Here is a 21,694-nt window from a genome sequence, read left to right as displayed (position 1 = left end):
TAGGAATTTGCGGGGTTTCAAAAAAGGGGGATTTTAAGCTCTTTCGTATTAGCCAGAAATGTGAGCTAATGTAAATTTATTATTGCCCCTTTGTTAGAAATTTGAGTTTTTCTATTTGTCAACATTTAAATGGTGTTACATGAAAATATGTGTCTGCCTCTCTCATAATATTCCTTAGGGCAAATTACTAGAAATAGGTTCATGCGGGGTCAAAGGGCCCACCTTTTCAAGTAAACATTGGCAAATTACTTTCCTAAATGGTAGTCTCAAATGAAGCAGTGTACCAATGTGCCTGTCTCCTGTCAAACTGTCCAAAGAGTAGTATAGTTATCACATAAGAAGTCTCTTGCTAATTTAACAGATTAAAAAATAGAAGCGTTTTATTTTAGATCACATCTCTGATTATGAATGAGACTGCTCTTTCTTTTTGGCATATTGGCATTTGTATTTCTTTTTCAAACTATATTTTCACCCTTTGCTCATGCTTCCATTGCAGGGTTAGTATTTTTCTTATGCCTCAAACCTTTTTCTAAAAAGACATCTGGCCTGGACATGATTTTCCGTGACTGCTGCACTTCTTGGGAATATCTGAAAAATCTCAAACTTCATACCAAATGTTTCCAGACTAAACTCTACAGCCTCCTCCAAGCAATTATATACAAATCTGTAGTTTATAGAAAGGGAAACTCTAGTGTTTTGTAATAACTCTCACTGCTGATTGCCAAAGTTCAGTTCCACAAATTGGTGAGATGCTGCAAGGAGCTCCACGTTTCTTTTCTATCCCCTCCAAGACAATGAGTGCTTTTTATTTCCTTCGCAAGTGGAGCTGTGTGAGGCTTCATGTGAAAAAAGAAAAAAATCCCATTTGCCATCAATTCACTTTTCCAAATGGGACTTTCCTGCCGGGGCTTTCCGGAGTCTTACTCAGTCTTTGCTTTCCTCTGCCTCTCCACTCCCTTCCTCTAATAACCGAGTTCTCTTTCCAGAAATACCAACCAGGCACTGCTTCCTTCTCCAGTGACGTAAAACACCCACAGGATTTTCTGCTAATCTTGAATAGGGCAAACAACAGTGTGTCAGAAGCGCTCTGAAGCCCAGCTCATGCAAGTCGAAATGTGCACAGGCTGGTGCACATACGCTGGTGTCCCTGTGCTCGAGGGCGAGCGGGGTGGCTTTTCCTTTTCTTTGGAAGGTCCCAAGCCTCAGAAATGCCCCGATTTCCAGAAGACACAGAATATATATGTGTATTTGTGCGGGGAGGAGTTGAGGTTGGAATTCAGGCCCTAAATAGCTTTGGTGTTTTCAGAATTGACCTTTGCCAAAGAAGCGATTTGTAAACTGTTGCAGTGAGACAGAAAGAACCCGAGTGGTGTAGCCTCTGAGAAGTGGTAGTTCACACTTAGCAGCCACTCAGCAGAGAAACAGATAAGTCTGCTTCTGGAGAGACTGCAGCCTTGGAAATCCCAGGGGGCAGTCGTACGTGGTCCTAGAGGGTCACTGTGCGTCAGAATGAACTAGAAGGTAGTGAGTTTGGGGGGATTTAGAAATGAGACAGGGCTTGGGTTCCTTTTAACTTCATCAAGCGCCTATTAGGCTTTGTTATTGTATTTATATAAAGTCATTCTTTTGAAATACTGTATATTTTGCAGAAATGAGAAAAGCCAAACCCACTTAGACTTCACCACTGTCTCTGTTTAGCTTTGAAAGAGACACGAAGGGGCTTGAGTTTGTCCCCGCCTGTGCTGGGGTAGCCTTCCCTCCAGGCACGGAGGTGCTGGGCTGCAGGCAGGAAGCCCAGGGTCTTTCTGGGCCCGGTGAAGATCTTGCCTGAGATTTTAGTTTGTTGAAAGCCTGCCAGAAAGAGTGCAAGTGAGCAAGATGAACAGCACCGATCCGATCCTTTTCCTCTGTTTCCACAAATAGCTCTGCGCACAGCCCAGCACAGCCCCGCCTACACTTTCATTGTGCTTCTCTTACAGGAATATGCACATTCCAGGCCCCAACTTGATCCAGATCGTGTTTTCTGTTTGTTCATTTGTGTGATTGGTCTTGATTGTGGGGTTTGCACTAGATCACTAACCTAAACAAAGGCTGGCCGGTCACATCCTCCCAGCCAGCATGATGGCAGAAAGGTCTGGCCATCGACTTCAAGAAGGATGACAGCCAAGACAAACCTATGAGCCCTGCCTCTCGGTGCCGCGTGGAGTCACCCTGAGTCGGAATATCGACTCTAAGACAAAGCGTTGGGTTTGGATGGGAACACACATAACAAAGCATTTTTCCATTGCAAGCGTTTTTGAAGTGTGTATTTCAATGACAGGAATTAATGTTCTCACCAAGTTACACAACTATCCTCCCGGTTTTTTTGTTTTTTAGAATATAAGAATATAATCATGTACTGATTACAGAAAGGATGGGCTGGACTCCTCTGGCATAACTCCAGCAGAAGGCACCCTCATCATGGGTGAACCATCCATTGGTGAGAGCAGAAAATGTGAGAGGAGCATGGGCTCATGTGTTCGGAAGGCCTTGTCTGAGCAGTGGTAGAGTTTTGTTATTTCTCGATATATGCTGGAGTCTTATTGAAAGTGAACAAAACAGACAAACAAAGATGAAATCAACCAAAGAGTTCAAATGAGCTCAAGCAATAAAAAGTAAGTTATTAGCTGGTGTAACGGGACCGTTTAAGGGTAGGACTAGTTTATGTCGTGGCTGGACCCAGATGCTCAAATAGGATTCATGTATGGGGGAACACAATGACCAGATACCGCTTTAGATGCCCAGTCTGTCCTGTCAACACCTGAGAAGAAACAGAGCCTTTTTCTTTAAGAGAGAATATGGGGGAAAACGAATCCGGATTCAGCTCAGATCATTTATCCTTTGACCAAATGAGAGGCTCTGTTCTCATGCCCATTCCTAAGTAGGGGAGTGGGGTGCCCACAGCAATGAGAGTTTTCTGTTGCCAGAAGAAGGATTCTACTGCTAGAGGGACGAAGACTGTCACAGGCCACTTGGTCACTGTGTGGCAGCAAAGACGCTAGACTTAGGGTCAGAAGAATCTTCCTACGTCTGTCTTAATCCTTTGGCCACAGGAAGCAAGACATCTCTCAAAGCGTCAGGCTCTGTAGCTTTCCAAGAGGTACCCCATTATGTACACGATCGTTTCAGTGCGCCCACTGTGTAAAGGACAGGGGCAAAACAAGGGTCGGGGGCTACTGTCATGAGCTTTTTCTTGTTCCCTAGTCAGACTGTGGTAGGTCCTCTGGTTACCTGTGCCTAGGACACAACTGCTAACTGACAATCTGGCGATTTGGACCCACCGGCTGCCCTACAGGCAAAAGATGAGGCCGTTACCTTCCCAAGCGAGTTACAGCCTCAGAAACATCTCTGGGGCAGCTCAGGTCATTCTCCAGGATGGCCATGGGTCACACTCCACTTGACAGCAGTGGATACAAAGGACACAATTTCCTTCACAAGGTTCAAAAAGGAAAGGCCACTGTGTTCCCTGTGTCAACTGCAGAGAAGCCTTCCATCTGCTCAGGTGTTAGACAGGCCCTCTGCCTCCTACCTGCTTCACCCAAGCGACGGACGCGAAGAGGAAAGTTGGGGTTTCGGCTTCCTACGCAAGATCATCAGGAGGCCCAGAGCCACCTTGTTCTGCTGCGACTTTACTCGGTAGGGTTAGGATTCCATTTGCAGACTCTTTGCGAGTCTGTCTGACTTCCGAAAAGCAAAGCATTGGAAATATTCATTGTTTCGACCTTAAACATGGAGGAGGAGGACTGGCATCTCTCCTCAAGCCCAGCCACACCTGCTGCTGATCTGGCATTAACACTGCCACGACTCTCTGAGAGTTCAGGGCATTTCCTTTGACACATCAAAGTGAAACTCCAGAAGACAGAAGCAGCATGTCTATTGTTCGGCAAAGATTAGCGCCATGGCCTTTCCAGGGAAAGCTGGGACTGAGGTTGTTTTTGCTTTGGTTTTGTTAAGTCCTCTGAGCGTCTGCACTGGGGGGTTCGAGCTGAGGGCATGATGGTAAAAGTATAAGCTGTCCTTCTGCAAAGCTCTCCTCCCAAAAGACAATCTGAAAGCAACAGTTCAAAGGGGGAAAAGGACCAAGTGAATGAATGCTAGCGGAATAGCATGCCTCCAACTCCACTGGTCATTAGATCCCGCGGATTCTGCATTTGTCACTTAAAAGTGTGTCTTCTCTTTTTCCTTCCCACTGCCTTAGTTCTGACACCTTCATATTTCATCCTCTCTCGTATGGTCTCTCCAAATGTCCTTATACATTTAGACACACTGACTCTGATTCACCTAAATACACACCGGCGGTCTTTTAGTAGTATGACTGACCCTTGGGTCAGACAGTTTGTTCATCTCGTGTACCTCAGAAGGTTAGGTGAAGATTAAATGAGTTTATTTATGCAGCATGCTTAGACTGCTAATTGGGACCAGAGGAAGTTTTAATTATGTATTGACTGAGTGACTGTTAAGTTATTTTTACCCACTCCTGGTGAGCTCCAGCCTAAAATCCTTCACAACCATCTGGTCAAGGATGGCACAGCTCTGGCACAGGCCACACACCTCTTGGTCACCGGTTCCCTCTCTATGTCCCATCCGTCGTCGTTCATATGCTGCACCCTCTGGCCTCAAGCCCCACTTAAGCCTTGCCATGCCTCCCCTGTCTGATTTCTTCTCCCTGCCCTCTGCAACCACGTGAGGGGCTTCTCCGTGGTTTTTGAGGATCTTTGTCAGTTCGGCTGGACCTCTCCAGGGAGGGCTTGACAGTGTCTCTCTCTCCCCACCCCTTTCCATTGCTACCACGAGTCAGAATTGACTTGACGGCTGTGAGATGGGTACATGCATCCTCCCACACTTAAAAGTCATGGAACGCGCTCCTGCCTAGTGCACGTCTAGAATGTCCCAGGAATTTTATATACAGCCTCTCCTTTAGGCTTCACAACAGAAGCACGGTGCTTGCTCTACAGAGGTGAATCTGTTCACAGGGCTGAAGTCATTTGTGTGAAGAAGCTGTAGTGACAGATTTAAAACTCTGGTTCTAGTCCAGACTCCACACTCCACCTTCCTTCTCAGGGTGGCCCTCGGTAGTCTTGTCTTCCCTCCCTCTCTGAATCGCCAGCACCCTTAGCATGTTCCCTCTCTGCCTGGGGAGGGAGCTGTGGCCAGTCTTAGCAAGCGCACCTCAGCCTCCACTTCCTCACGTGGAACTGCTCCCATTTATGTTCCTCTGTACTTGATCTCTAACAGAAGTTTTCTTCTCTGCAAAAGACTATCTTGCCTGGCATCTGACTTTGGTTCTCCAAACGAATAGTGTTTCAGCTCGTGGTTGGCAATAGAGGAATCACTGCAGGCAGTGATTGAAGCACTGACTAAACTTTGTCCAGCTTGGCCCAAGATTTCCGGACACCATTCTGTTGCTCTGGCCGGGGTCCCCATCACTTGAGTCCTAGGGAGAAGGTCCGTGATAGCAGACGTCTTTTGGGCAGGGTCTGTGCCCTGTTTGACTATGTGTCGACCGATATCTGGCACACAGTAGATACTAAATCATCGTTGAACAAATGAATGATTAGAAGAAGCTGTGATAACTAGCATGCAGGATAGATAGAAGCTGAACTCAGGAATGAGCTCTTCAAGAAAGCCCAACGTGATTGATCTTCCCTGTTATTTCTAATGAAAACCACATTAGTGATGGCACATCGGGGGATGACACAGGGAATCTGGATAATTGTCATTTGCAGGGTGGATTGTGACACCACTTTGTGCTGCCCTCTCCCTACCGGCCAATTAAGACAATGGTGACTCCTCTCTCTGGCCAGCCTTGAGCTGAAGCACTTTTCTGTCTGGTAAACTTTTCCTTCCTTTACTTATATATTTTTCCCAGGCCTTTGACCTTTAATAAAATGTTTGATTTGTACTAATTCTAAAATTAACTCAGCACATCACTCTTTAAGAAAACAAGGGAATTGATAGCCAAACACTTTAATGCAGAACTTGGCATGCTCATAATGCTCAACACCTTTGGGTTGCGTTTTCATTTCTTTACACTCCCCCAAATATTGTTAGTATCCGTTATGTGTGATTCTTGAAACTATGTGTTGCGGACAGATCGTCTTCATCACAGCTAGCTAGTCTTCTAAGTAAGAGCAGAATGAAAAGAATAAAGTCAGGCACCATTTAGAGAAACTATAAATAAATCACGAACGCAAGGTAGAAGGAAATTAGTGACATTTTTTCTTCCCCCAGGGCAATCATCTCTGTTCACGTTGACATCCTCCAACTGCATGGAGGGAAATCGTCTACTGGGCTTGGTTTCTGTGAATTTTTCCAACATTTGCACTGGCCTGGTGCAGTGGTCAGAGTACTCTGCATCTAACTCAAAGGGCAGTGCTTCAAAGCCACCCCCTGTGCTTTGGGAAGAAAATGTAGCAGTCTGCTTTGGAAATCCTCTGGGCCCGTCTAATCTGACCTAGAGGGTTGCTCTGTGTCAGAATGGATTCATGTCACCGAGCGTGGTTTCTGGTTTGGGGAGGAAATGCGGACTTTACTGAAGACCAAGGTTTACCTTTGCCTTCCTGTACCTGCTAGAACAACTCACCTGCCTTGCTATTTGGTGGTCTTACATACGACTTACTCCCAATTCTGTCTGATTCCATGTAGCGCTTTGTCTAAAGCTGACATCCTTAGGGGCTAATTGTGCCCTCGCAAAAGGAAGTCCACCTCCCAGTCTCACAGCATTTCCCTTTCAGTCTGCGGGAGAATTAGGATCTTGCTGTTGTCCCAGCCAGCTGTTTTCTTGGATTAGCTTTTGCCGGCCGTTCCAAGCTCAAGGAAACTTGGCAGAATTGCTTGGCAGCTCCCTAAGCTTACTAGAAATACCAGAAGCCCACAGTTTGCATAATGTTAATTAAGTTTTCAGCTCAGGCTCCAAACCCGTATGGTGTTTAGAGGATCAAGTAACTAAGGAAATGTCTTATAGAGAGACTAACCAGAGAGGAAACGAATCCTAACCCACTAAGAACACAAGACTGTGGAATTCACTGGTAACCCTGATAGCTGTGTCCGCCACCTCCAATTTAAAAAATGCTCTCAATTTTTTTTTCCCACTTATGGTGAAAATCCTGTTAGCCCAACATCATCTTCTAGTATCACTTCCTGAGAAGCCAGTATTGATTTCTTGCCTTTGTGAGCCATAGCTCTTGAGAGGTGTGTGGATACTCTGGTGTTCCGCCACACCTCAGGGGTGTGGCAACGCTGGGTGCTGGTGCCAAGTGGCTTCACCCACCCAAGGTGTGGCGATATCATCTATTCTTACCACATCTTGGAGTGTCTTATTAATCTCTCACTATAAGTCATCCAAAACAAAAACATCTCGGTCTTGTGCTTTAAACCTTTGAAAAGTTTCCAAATATTGGTGATTGTGGTGGGACTGCGACCTCACCTTACAGAACAAGGAGCAGGCATTTCGTGTTCAGTTTTTCAAGCATTTGCTTGGCTATTGTTGAGAATATACACCGCAGAGCCTACACCGGTTTGACGATTTCTGTATGTATGAGGGAGCTTCAGAAAATTGGTGGGGGAGTGGGATTGAAAGGTAATGGAATTTTCCAATGAACTTTTTGAAGCCCCTTGTACATACATGCTGTTCATTCCGTTCTTCAAGTAGTGTGACTATACTCAGCATCATTATTATTTTTATACTAAATTAAACTTTTAAGAAAGACAAGTCCAAGTGCAGAGAGTGAGACAGGAGACTCCTCTCTCTCCCTGTATTTATCAGAGATACTCTTGGGAATGAGGTTGGTCAATGTTTCCTAAAACTTTGGATTTAAATAAGAGCATAATTAATCAGTACTTTCTCTAACATACCAGTTTGGGGGAGGTTCTATGGATGGCTTTCAGTGGTAGCTGGAGTAATAGGGACCAGTTCCCTTCTTTGAGGCCCAGACTGTTGGTGTCCACATGGGCAGCCTTCCTGTTGTCTTGATTCAGTGTAGTCAGACCTTGGTAAAAGGCTCTGGGCCAGAGAGGTGGGTGGACAGTTGTAACCCAGCCTAATCCCAGAGGAGTGCCTGGAGCAGTCAGTCCTGCCCAGTGGGGAGCCCACGGCCTTTGCTTGTGCCTAGTATTCAGTTAATTAGTTCCGAGGGAAAGAAATATAAGGATGGCATTTGTTTCTTTCTTGGACTGTTTTTGATCTAGTTGAACAGTGCAAACTAACAAAAGTAAGAACTCACGGGGAGTGAAGTGGTAAGGGGTGCGGTGGGGGTCATTAGTTTGATGTCCGTGTGGAGTAGGCAACTATGGGGTGGGCTGGGGTGGCTAGAGAAGGCTTCCTGGAATAGCAAGGACCGCACCAAACCTAAAGCTCCGAGGGTGACTGGGAAGATCCCCAAATGAGCCTTTGATCAAGTTTGATTTGTAGAAACCTCCTGATACAGATGTTGCGCTAGCTGCCCAGAGGTGTTGTAAAAGAAACAAAGCAAAATCTCCTGCCTCCACATGTTCCAAGTCTTTTCTGAGCTGCTGGTGAGAAGTAATTTACAGAAGAAACGAATCAACATAGGAGTAAAGTGCACGTACTGTATTCATAAGAATAACATTCACAAAATATTGGGCGGGGGGGATGAGGGATTGGTGGAAACTGAGATGGAGATATTATATCAGCTTACTTCTATCTTTTTGTTTTATTTCCAGTTAAAGAATCTTCCAGGAGTTGACAAACCTGATTATTGGACCAAATTAGGCCTACTGTCTTATTTTGTATGATTTAAGAGTTCAGCTTGGTTTTTGCAGTTTTACATGGATTCAAACAAACAAACAAACAAAATCAAAAGAATATCTTGTGACAAAATTTTAAAATTATGTGAAATTCTACTGGCAGTGTTCATAATTGAGCTTCAGTGCTACATATTGCACACATTTATTTGCATGTTACCTGTGGTTGCCTGTGTATTGCAAGGGCACAGCTGAGTAGCTATGACAGAAGCCATAGGTGGTATTCTGGTCACTTTGTATTGCCAGTTGGCACATTGAACATTTCAATGACGGGGCTACGGAGGAGAAAGAAGAGGAGCTTATACCAAGGGTTCAAGTATAAAATGTTTTGGAAATGATGATGGCAACATATGTACAAATATACTTGATACAATCAATGTATGAAATGTTATAAGAGCTGCAAGAGCCCCCAATAAAATGATCTGAAAAAAGAAAAGAAAATTTCAATGGCACAGATATAATTGGACAATGTCTTGAGTGCTACATATATCACCTATCTCTGTGGAAAGGTATTTTCAAAGATGAAATATATGAAATCTTGGTACAGGTCAGTATTAACATGTGAACATTTGCAATCAATTTTGATGATAGGAAACACTGATTTTAACCCTGATTAGACAAAATTTCATCTGTCCCGGCCAAAACAGTTTTATTTTTCTCATTAATAGAACTATATTATAAAACACTATGGGTATATTTTGAATTTTGTTAATAAAACTTAAGAATATTAGTGTTCTTTCCTATCCTATAATTACTTATACAATAGCTTTAATTTTGGCTCCTGGCTTACAAAGACTAAAACATTTCCTATCTGGTCCACAGAGGAATGTGGCTGGATCCTGCCCTACAATCAGGGTCTAAACCTGAGGTGTGTTTTAGGATTTAGCTTTTGTTTTTTTCTGCCATGGCATCTAATATTTGCAACAACCTTACCAGGTGGCCAAATTAGACGTGATGATCTTAATTTTATGTAGGAAAATTTAAATTTAAACAAAGCTGATTATTGTATCACTTGAGTAACCTTTTTAGTGTTGGAAATATACACAAATAATCTTAGCCATTGCTTGGGAGAAAAATACCACGATGAGGTCAAGACAATAAAGACCCCTGATATCATAATCTCATCTCTAAGGAGGAAGTGGACGAATATGCAAAGGAAGGAAGGATCTTCTGAGAGAGAAAGAATCGGAACCACTTCTTCTGCTTCTGGGGAGCCCAAGTCTAGGAGACATGATGAGGTGGCCCTGTAGGGTTGTGGAAGCTCTCGCATGTTCATTTTGAGTGGTTCCCCCGACAGCATTATATAAGAGTTCAGCATGGCAGACCTGAATGGGTTCTTCCCAGTCTTGAAGCAGGGGACAAGAATGACCAGTCAGTGTGTGCTGGAGCAGTCTTGAATGGAGCCTCCATGTGACACTGAGCAGCAACATCATTTGCAATTTGATCACACTCGTTCTCTCCGTGGTTTGGCCTTTGCTATGGTACTGAACAAGTGTCAGTGGAGCTTCTAGACTTAGGTGACCTAGGACAAAGCCTGCTATATGCTGAAAAGCTATCAGTTAGAACTCTATAGATTATAATTCATAGCAGATCATGGGAAACTTTTATTTTTTGTGCATGATGTCACCATGCATGGGGATCTGACTCAACAACTGCCATCAACCACCGCAGCCTGCCTCTAGAGCTTTTTTTTAATTATTTACTGGATGTTGCTCAAGAGGGAATTAACAGTTGGTTGGTTAACAGGGCAGGTTAGAGGCAAAAATAAATAAATAGAAGAGATATTTTTCTCTTTGTACTTCTGGCTTGGAAAACAGGCCTTCAGTTGAATTTACCCTTGAGGAATTAGCCACACACAGGGCCTGTGATTATTCAAGCAATTTAGTTTAAGGGATTTCACAGCCAGCCAACAAAGATCTTAGGTGTCTAGGCTCCAACCTAATCTAGATTCATTCCACCACACCAAGAATCAGTCCTGGCTGTTTGGCCGCCATATGCATTGTTACAATGGAACGCTTCATCTAGTCTTAATTTTATGGAATTATTCTAACATTGGCATATGAGCTACAGAAATATATTCACTAGGGGAAGAGAGAGGAATTTCAAAGCCCCTTCATAATTTTTACCATTAAAAAATCATTTTATTAGGGGCTCTTACAACTCTTAGCACAATCCATATACACATCGTGTCAAGCACATCTGTTGCCCTCATCATTCTCAAAGCATTTGCTTTCTACTTGAGCCCTTGGTATCACCTCCTCATTTATTTTCCCTCCCTTCCGTTCTCCCCTCCCTCATGAACCCTTGATAATTTGTAAATTATTATTATTTTGTCATATCTTACACCTAATTTATACCATTTATACAGTACTCTAGTTAATTTTACTCATTCTTAGTACATTACTCCTGAGTATTGTTGGCGTTGAAAAAAAATAGCTCTTTATGACTTCTCATCTTATCGCCCATCTTGAGTTTCTCAGCATTTGGTGAAAAGATACATTTTGGTGGTTCTGCTGCCAATCAGAGGGTGTGATTGCCCTCAATTCCTCCACCCTGTCTGCTCAGGAGGGGGTCCACCTCCGAATTCAGAATAAGATTTAAAATATGAAGACATTCTTTCAATTAGTTATAGTGTGCTCACTAAGAATTTATTGATACCTTTGAATTTGATCCTCTCTTGAATGTCCCACTGGGTTGACAGCTCAGCCACAAGTGGGTTTTCAAATTTCTTCTGCCCAGTTCAGGCATATTCTGGAAGCCTACCTGTTTGAAGCAGCAAATAGCAAGGTGGAATAGCAGTATTTTTGAAAGCACAAAGTTTAACCTCGAGTGACTGTGGCCCAGGGTGTGTTGCAGGTTACATAGGACATTTAGGAGACAGTAGAGCATCGCGGGGACAGCACTAACGCCAACTGTTGTCATCACCAAACCAAGGTAGTGAGAGTCTACTTCCTTCCTCTGGGCTAAGGTGGAGCATTAAGACATCTGGCATTAATTAGGTAATCGCTTAGCTGAGTTTGTCATTGATCAGCATTTCCTCCTCTCTTTTCCCTACTCCTTCTCCTGTGCAATACAGTGTGACTTACTCTAGTGAAACCTGGGGGAAAAGGAATCCTCCATGGGGGTGACACATGGCAGAATTGGATGAAAGCTGTGTGGCATTACTAATGCATGACGCAGAGCCCAGGGTGTCTGCCCTGTGTGGGTTGTGAAGCGAACAGGTTATAGTAATCAAACAAGAAGTGCTCAGTGTGTAGTAGGGAGTCAGTCTTTCGGTGAGGAATGACACTCCAAAGGATGGAAATGATCTTGCTGTTGGTTTCAATGTTGCTCAAGAAGTTCTTGAGTGGAATTGTTTTCATGCCTCTGGCCTTCTTTGTCTCGTCTTTAAATGGTAGGAGCTGGGTTCAGGGACTGCACACGGGGACATGAGTCCCCTCAGGGCCTTTTGGGGGAGTGCTTCATGCAGGCCTAGAAGGCAGGGCTTCAGAAAGAAACGTTGCGCTCTAACGAATACCAAGTTCTTCCGACATTTGAATCCATTCCCTCTTTGCAGTTCAGAGCTCCTAGGATGGCATCGGTGGTTCAGGGGAGGGCTTCTTGCCCTCCACGAGGGAGAGGGGGTTTGTTTCCTGGCCAAGGCACCGCCTCCACAGGGGCAGCCTGCACTCTGTCAGCAGAGGTTAATGGGTCGCTAGGTTATTGAACGGATTTCAGTGGAGCTTCTAGTGTAAGACAGGTTAGTAAGAAAAACTGGACAACATCATCCTAAAATCCGCCAATGAAAATCCTCGGGACATGTGTTTAGTCCCCATCCCATCGTGGGGAGGGCACAGCATGGGGTTACCCTGAGTCCAGATCCACTCGATGGCAACAAAACAACAACTGGATGCAGGATATTTCCACTTCCTCTCCACAGAGAAATCAATGGATTAAGACAGAGACGACTCTGAAGAAATTTTAAAAGGTTTTATTCAAACAGAGCAGATCTTTGAGCACTTACTATCCAAGAGGCAGCATTAGCTACCAACTGTAAGTGTCCCAAAGGCAATGACTAGAGTTCTATTGTTCATCTTAAGATCCCCCAGCAGTACTTGCACAGAAGGTATAAGGGGTGCTTCATGATCTATTGAGCTCATCTTCTGCAGAAAGCATCTCAGTAGAAAGTGTTTACAATTCTTTGCTGGAAAACTTTCAATGCCTTCTTCCTTCTTTGATCATAAACTCCAGAATCCTTCACACAGGGCTCACTGTCCTTAGGGTGCAATCAAATTGCAACCTGCCAAACAGATTGTTGGCAGTCAATCTTCCCTCTAATTGGCCAGGTTGGTGCCTTCCCAGGTGACCAAACACTTGGATCATCTCCCTTGCTCATGCCACGTGCTCACTTCCAACCTCATCTCCTGCTCACCCACCCTGACCTTATACTGCCTTCCTTTGGTTTTCGGGAATGTGCTGGGATCCAGGACATCCGAGTCCCTACAAATTCCATGCCTTCTGTTTTGCCAATTTTTCTTTTTTAAGTAGTTAACTCTTCAAATGCTTCAAATCTCAACTTTAAATCTAAAAATTTCAGGAACCTTCTCTGGAGCCTGTGCCCACAGGCAAAGTTGGGGATCCCCTTGATACACACGGGAGCTTCCTTTAAGTTTTGCTGGTAGTATAACAAAATAATTGTGTGTGTGTAGGTGTGTGTGTGTGTGTGTGTGTGTGTGTGTGATGGTAGGTTCCCTCTAAGAGTCTAGGAAATGCATCTCAAAGCACCAGATTTTACCACACAGAATATCCTTAAGAGATATTTGATAGAATGAAAAGATAAATACAATGATTGGCTAAAGTTACGAAAATGAAACCAGTTTCCGTCATGTCCGATTCTGCGTCATGTGGCCGTACATGGCTCAGAGAAGCACTGTGCTCCATAGGGGTGTTTTTTCAGAGATCAGCGAAGAGCTTGTTTAATGAAGATGGGATTTTAAAAAATGTTTTTGGAAAATATTTTAATATGAAAATCTTGGGTTAATTTATAAACAGAAGAGTAGGGTCGCTTCGGAACAAGCTAACGATGGGTTTTGAATGACTGTGAATGCTTCAGATGGCAATCACCAGGCTGTTCTTTCGAGGCGTCTCCGGGTGGATCTGAACCGACAATTTTTTGCTTAACAGCCAAGTGCATAGTGATTTGTACCACCAAGGAACTCCTTAAATTAATGTGAATAATCTGTATTTTTTCCCCCCTAAAACGATTCAGACTGCAATGAACCTTGCTGACTATGAACTGATCCAAGTGTCACTGGCTGACTAATTTTGTCCACGAGCCTCTGGGGCTTCTTATGCCAATTACAGCTGGACCCGTCTTCTTCAGCACAATGGAAGGGGCTCTGGTTTCTCCTTCTCCTCCCTCCCCTCCTCATCCTACCCTCTCCTCCTGGTCCCCTCCCTTTTCGTTATACGCTCTTTGGCACTGCCTTATAATTAATTACATTCCTAATCTCCTTATGTTCCTGGCTAAGTTTCATCTACACACACACACATGTAAAAGGTATAAAAGGTGGAGCTTACTGACGTTCTTTTTGCTTCTGTAGCTTGACTTATTTAAACCCCAAGGACACAAGCATGTACTAATTTGCCAGACTATTTTTTTTATCTAGATCAATTATACTTTCCTGTATTTATTTGAAGTAAAAATATTTTCCCATATGAAGAAGTAATTTTGCAGAATACTATAACAAACACAAGCCATGCACATCTATAATCCTACCGCCTACAGTCTTTTTTAACAATTGCTTTTACTTAGTTTCATAATCCATCAAATAGCTAGTTTCATGAGTGGACCCTATCTACGTCACAAGCTCCTAACTACCAGCCAGTTCAGTCGACCAGAAACATCTCTGCACTGAACCTGAAGGACAGGCCTAAGTATCTAACTTTCATCCCTCAACCTAAACCAAACGACATTGTAGAATTTTTTTAATAGAAAACACATTTTCCCATCATACATTATCAGTGTTTACATTTAAATAATATATTCATTTTCCAAGGTTCCTCTCAAATTAAAATGACTCTCCACGATGCTTCTAACTCTGAAATAACTAGATACAATCAAATTCCCCCAAGCATGTTTTTGTGTGACCATATTTGGAGGGGGGTGGGGTGGGGGGAGTAGGAAGGGGGTGAGCAACGGAAAGGAAACCCTCCTGAAAGAGAGAGAGGAAACAAAAGATGATATAAGCAGTAATTAAGACCAGAACGTGTCCCAAAAGGAACGATTTAGATTCAGGTGAAAGTCAGTTTGGGCTGCCCAGTGAGCACAGAAGGGGAGTTAGACAGTGGGATTTTTGATTGAGGGAGAAGAGGCTCTACATACTCTTAAAATGGAACCCTTTCCTAGAGTCCAGGATCCTTCCTTGGGGGTATCCCCACAGTTATCATTGAATTCCGACTATGACACAGGTCCACATATTGGAAAAACAAAAAACCAGTGAAAGGTATTGTTAGGTAATGGTAGTTAGTTCTTAACTAAATACTCCACTCTATAGATTCTGAAAACTTAGTGTATTAACAATGCCCCTGAGATTTCTACTGCTGAATCTATGTCCAGGGAAGCTTTAGGAGATAGTCTCAAAGCATGCCCCTTGCCCTCTCATTTTTGAGGAGGAGGGACAAGGGGGGTTGTAGTTGCCTAATCAATGATGTCTCACATCTTCAACAAGGAACAAAAGACTCATGACCTTATTTCAGGGTCCTTCCCACAGTGCTCTGTCTCTCCATGGGCATACAAGGACAGACAGCTTCAGTTCTGCTTAAACAGCTTTCAATGTATGGAATTCAGGATAGACAAACCCCTCAGAAACAGTAACAGGAGTAACGACTTCAGAAGGGTATGGAAAAGGAAGTGGGGGAATTGGGGGAAGGGGAAACTGATAGCAATGATGATGAAATAACCTCCCTTGAGGGGGACGGATGCCAGGATTGTTGGTGAAAGGATAGAAGGAGCAGTGTAATATATGTACAAATAACAATACATAATATATTAAGGGTTCATGAAGGTGGCAGGGCAGGGGAGGGAGTGAAAAAGAGGAACTTATAATAAAGGGCTCAAGAAGAAAGATAATGTTTTTAAATTGTTGATGGCAATATTCATATAGATCCACTTAGGATAATGGATGTATGGACTGCTTTAAGATTTGTAAGAGCCCCCAATAAAATGATTTATTAATAATAGTAATTTTTAAATGGTATGCTCTCTTGTAGGGAGGAGCAGGGCCTGGAGTCTGGTGGAGGCACACACCTGATGCTGTTTGTTGGTGGGGAGCGTGGAGCCTGTTCTGGCCCATGGAGGCCTGTAGGACAGAGAAGCACTGCCCTTTAGACATCCCTGAGCTATAAGCTTCATAGATCAGACGACCACATTTTCTCCAGCTGAGGGGTTAGTGGGCTTAAACCCTCGGCACCTTCTGATTAGCAGCTGAGTGCTTGACCACTGCATCCCCAGGGCCCCTTATGTACCTGATACTTACTAGAATCTAGAACGATAACACCTAATCTCTCGGACTTAGAGATAGTGTCCCATGGCATTTGTAATTACTCTCCACATATCAAACCACTTTGATGTCAAGCTAAACTCAACGTAAGAATGTTGTCAATAGAGTTTAAAAGGGAAAAAAATGTCCACGTTGCTCTGCTTTCAGTTTGAAATCTAACCATCTATATCAGGAAGCCCTGGAGTCCCTGAGTGGTAGAAACGCTTAACATGCTTGACTGTTACCTGAAAGGTTGGAGGTTCAAGTATACCCAAAGGCACTTCAAAAGAAAGGGCTGGGAATTTACTTCCAAAAAACCAGCCATTGAAAACCTTGTGAAGCACAATTCTGCACAGAGACACTCTGACAACTGCTGGGGAAAAAACTCAACTAAAGTGGTCTAAGCAATAAGGAACATTCATATTCCCCTAATGAGATGTTTGAAAGTTGGGTGATCCCGGCCTTGTATAATTTAGTATCTAAACGATATCATCAAGGTCTCGGGGGCTCACTATTTTTCCCAAGTGAAAAGTTGACTTGTCTTTTAGCTGAATTCCTTCATGGTCTCAAGATGGTTGCCATTATTCCAAGCACAGCCGATACTAACATCAAGAGGCAGCTACGGGGCTGTGTCATGGTAGTTATTTGCTGCCTATTAGGAGCCCTTTCTCTGAACCAGCACCACACTTCATTTGTCACTATTGGAGAGAACGGAATGCAGGGGGGTGGCCGTTGGCTGTGACTTTTAGGTGCCCTGAGTCGGCTCCAACTCACATCAGCCCCAGGTCCAACCGAGGGAAATGCGGCCCCGTCAAGCGCAGTCCTCACAATGGCTCTGTCTGATCCCATTGTAGCAGCCCCCATGTCTGTCCACCTCGTTGAGCTGAGCGTCTTCCTCCGTTTTGCTGACCCTCTGCTTCAAGAAGTCCAATGTCCTTTTCCATAGACTGGCCTGACAACATGTTCAAAGCATTCTGGCTGTGCTTCCAAGACGTATTCGTTCGCTCTTCTGGCGGTCAAGGTACCCCGATGATCTTCACCAACCGTCCTCCAGAGATAGCAGTCATGCTCGGGGCTCATCATCTAGCTCTCACCAGTCACATTTGACGTGACTGGAATGCCATGCGTGGAGTCGAGCACATCTTCCTTCTCAGAATGACATCTTTGCTCTTTAACTGTACAGAGGCCTTGTGCAGCTGGTTTCCCAGTGCAGTCCTTCCTTTGTTTTCCAGGCCCTGCTCCGTGAGCATTGCTGGTGAATCTAAGGAGAAATAAAGCCTTGACAACTTAATCTTGTCTCCATGGATCATGATGTTGTCTATTAGTATAGTGGTGGAGATTTTTGTTTTCTTTACCCTGAGTTAAAACCTAGACCAGTGGTTCTCAACCTTCCGAATGCCGCGACCCTTTAATACAGTTCCTCATGTTGTGGTGACCCCCAACCATAAAATTACTTTCCTTGCTACTTCATAGCTCTAATTTTGCTACTGTTATGAATCGTAATGTAAGTATCTCATATGCAGGATGTATTTTCATTGTTACAAATTGAACATAATTAAAGCACAGTGATGAACCACAAAAACAATATGTAATTATATATTGTGAAATTTTTATTTCTAATGACAAATAAATGAGATTTTGGTCTGGAAGCATGGTATAGCATGGGTAACAGTCTTAATATGACAACAGTAAACTACATTGCTACATTTTGCGACAGTGTGCGTAAAAAGCCAATGTCAGTGTGAAGGTTGAGATAGCTTCTTTCTCACCAGATCAGAAATTCTCAGGGCAGTCATTGCAAGAGCACAACAAAGATCATCTTCCACAACAAGTCTACTTTTGCATTTAGACTTGATAAACAACAAGCTGGAAAACCCTTTTAACAAAGATATGTTGTTGGAAATGGAAGAAGGCACAACACAGAACAGATATGACTGCCAGCACTTGATGCAGAATTTTGTAACTGGCAGTGTAGAGAAATCAGTTCTCGCTGCATTGCTGTTAATAAGTTCAATGAACTCCTCTTGTGCTGTCTCAGGAATATCTTCAACTTTGACTGTGAATGGGCTTCTGACAAGTGCAAATAGTGTCAGGTAGATTTGGAAAGTACAATGAAATTTCATCTGCACGTATGTGCAAGTGTTCTTTCACAGAAATTATCATCGCAATCCTTTTCTCTGGTTCAATGTCATGTTCCTCAAAGAAATCAGATAAGGTATGCAACATGTATATTTTATCTTCATCCAATTTTGTTTGCGAAAGCTGAAGTTTCATTTGGAGTGATCGGATCTTTTCAGACAAATTGAGGCATGTTGCATTTGGTCCTTGCAGTGATAAATTTAACTCATTCAAAATGGCAAAGATGGCAACCAAGTAAGCCATTTTCTGCAGTTCACTTATATCACTGAAAAGTGATTCAAACAGTGGTCTTGCTTTCTGATTAAAAAACATTTTGAGTTCATCATGAAGCTCAACAACACATTTTAAAACTTTTTCTCTGGACAACCATCTCACTCAGTGTGAAATAGCAGAGCATTATTTAGTGCATGCAACTCGTTGCACAGTTGCGAAAACTGTCAGCTGTTTAGAGTGCTCGCCTTTACAAAATTGACAGAACTTATGATGCTCTTCATTACTTCTTGTTACTCTTGTGGCAGCGTCTTCATTGCTAATATTTGCCGATGAACCATACAGTGAGTTCTGATGACTTTTGGAGACTCATCATTCAGTACCAAACGTTGAAATTCATATCAACCTAGCTGGAGCACCATCTGTGCAAACACCACAAACCTTTTCCCAAGAGATCTTATGCTCTTTCAGAAATGAACCAACTGTGTCAAATACATCACATGCAGTAGTTGTCATTTCAAGAGGCTTGCAAAAAAAGAAACTCATCGTTAAAATCACCAGCAATAATACATCTATTCTTCTGAGGACAGTATTATTAGATAAGGAAATCACATTCAATTTTGTAATAAAAATTCATCTCCAATCATAACTTGAACCATGTCTTAGGCCGCTAGCACCAGTAAGTCCTCAGCAATGGTGTGAGGTTTCATAGCTCTGGTGATTCTGAGTGCCACAAAATATGAAGCTTCAATGGCTGCTACATTTTGTTTGTGGTACTTGGCACCGGTGTCAAGTCTGGCTTTCTTGAGTCTATCAGCTTTGCTTCTAAAATAGTTGGTATCCTTGTCGGCAAAGCTCAGATGCTTGCTATCAAAAAAGCATTTTAGTTTGTTTGGCTTCATAGATTCAGCAGATAGAACTTCACAACAAATAACACATTGTGGTTTCTCAATTCCTGCTGTAATTATTGAGGTAAAATCATACTGTAAAAAAATTCTCACTATATTTTCTTTTCTTAATGTTCTTCTCTACACGATTCATTGTCATGGGATCGTTTGCTAATGAGAATACTATATAACAATAGCTTTCATAATACAAAAGACGATACATGGCATAGTTCAGTCAATACAGTTTATTAAAGTGTCCTATGATTTACCATTCTCTTTTGTTTTGTTTTTTGACATACTTGCTACTATCACAAGGGGGCAGTATTCACATCAACCACAGTAGAATGTAAAAAGACTGATCAGCATCCAGATTAAGTTCCCATGGTACAGATTTTTTTTACAGTGGTTGATGATTTTACAGTACATGATTTTACATTTACCCAGTAATTATAATTCATGAAGTGTTGTTTTACCTCCAATACTGCTGCTTTCAACACAGCAACTGCTCTCTACACAGTAGCTGCTCTCTACACATGTGCGACTGGTCTGCATAAGTACATTATGGCACCAACCCTGTCACATACACCTGTATTTGTACGGGGTGTATGTGATGGGGTTGGAGCGATACTGTCATCACACTGGGTACTCATATGTGGGCATATCTGCATGTGAGTGGACCCACCTGGAGATCATTTTCTCGGTTCCTAATACCATTAAAAATATGTTTTCTGATGGTCTTAGGCGACCCCTGTGAAAGGTTCATTCGACCCCCAAAAGGGTCATGACCCACAGGTTGAGAACCGCTGCTCTATCTTGTCTCAAACCTCCAAACTCTCAGTTCCCAGTTGAGCACCTTAGTCCTTTTCACCACCCAGGGATTCTGTAGATGATTGATTCCAAGGCAGTTCACTCCCACCGTGTTTCTTATTTCTAGTAGAATCCTTCATAAGGCAAGCCTACCAAGTTGCCTTTGTTTTGTTCTGCAAGGGGATTTGTATTGGCTGTGCAATGGTGGCACTGTCGGGTATGCATTGGACTGTTAACCTCAGGGTCCGTGGCTCAAACTCACCGGCTGCTTCTTAGAGAAAAAGAGTAGGCTTTCAGCTCCCTAGTGATTGACAGTGCTAGAAACCTTACACAGGGAGGACTTGAGTTGGAATTGACTCAAAGGCATTAGGTTAGGTTATGTAATGGTTTGAGTTCTTGAAAAATTCTTAAGATGGGTAAAAAGACAAGTTACCATGAGAAGATCCAAAAGAAGAAGAGAGAGAAGGGCAGAAAGAGAGAGAGAGAGAGAAAGAAAGCAAGACAGTGAGATGGTTTGAATGGCTCAATCAAAGTTAGGAGGAAATTTAAAGGACACTGAAATTTAAAGGACACATTTTCTCTTATCTATGAGATAGAATATGAGCTGTGATTCTGGGGTAGCAGTTGAACAAGTGGTTAAAGAATGGAAATACGATATAGGATACTTTATTTTCTAGGTATCACATGAAAGAAAACAGTCAGAGACGCAGTACTGAAGTGGTGAATACGTGAAAGCCACTTAATTTTCTGAAGTTTTTTCATCCCTGTTTTCCCTCCTTCCCCACACAGTTTTATTTTTAAAGCCTTTGTACAAGACCAAATGACCAGAGAAGAGCCTTAAAAAAAAAAGAGTTTGAAGTTTGTTTGCTTAACAAAGTGTTTGCAGTCATAATTAGGTTGCATATTAAAGTTCAAAACCAACTCATGTTGGCAGCGACTGGAAATTGTTACCATCTGATGGCTCTGTGGGCAGAGCTTTCACAAGCGACGTGGCACGCACGGAGGAAGAAAGGCCCCGTTCTGGGCACTGCCCCGGGCGACTGCCAGGGCCTGGGCAACACTGTCGATTTCCCAGAGTGGCATCAGGGGTCTTAAATCTAACTGCCATGCGTTTACCGCCTGTCCCTGTCGCAGCCATGCCAATTTGAATCCGTCTTTTAGCTCGTCTCATCTCTGGGGCTCCCACTCTGTGTCTTGATTTCAGCTATCGATCTATAGGGCCGGAGGAGCCAGGATGAGCTGTGCAGCCCCTGGTCCAGTTTTGTAACTCTCACCATGGGAAATGCATCTCAAGCCAGGTTTTCATTAAGAGAGGGAAAAGAAGATTTT

This window comes from Echinops telfairi, unplaced genomic scaffold (genome assembly GCF_000313985.2).
Source record: "Echinops telfairi isolate 266 unplaced genomic scaffold, ASM31398v2 ScPeMD7_3533;HRSCAF=4204_0, whole genome shotgun sequence".
In the NCBI taxonomy this organism is placed as follows: Eukaryota; Metazoa; Chordata; class Mammalia; order Afrosoricida; family Tenrecidae; genus Echinops; species Echinops telfairi.
Note: the sequence above shows the minus strand (reverse complement) of the source record.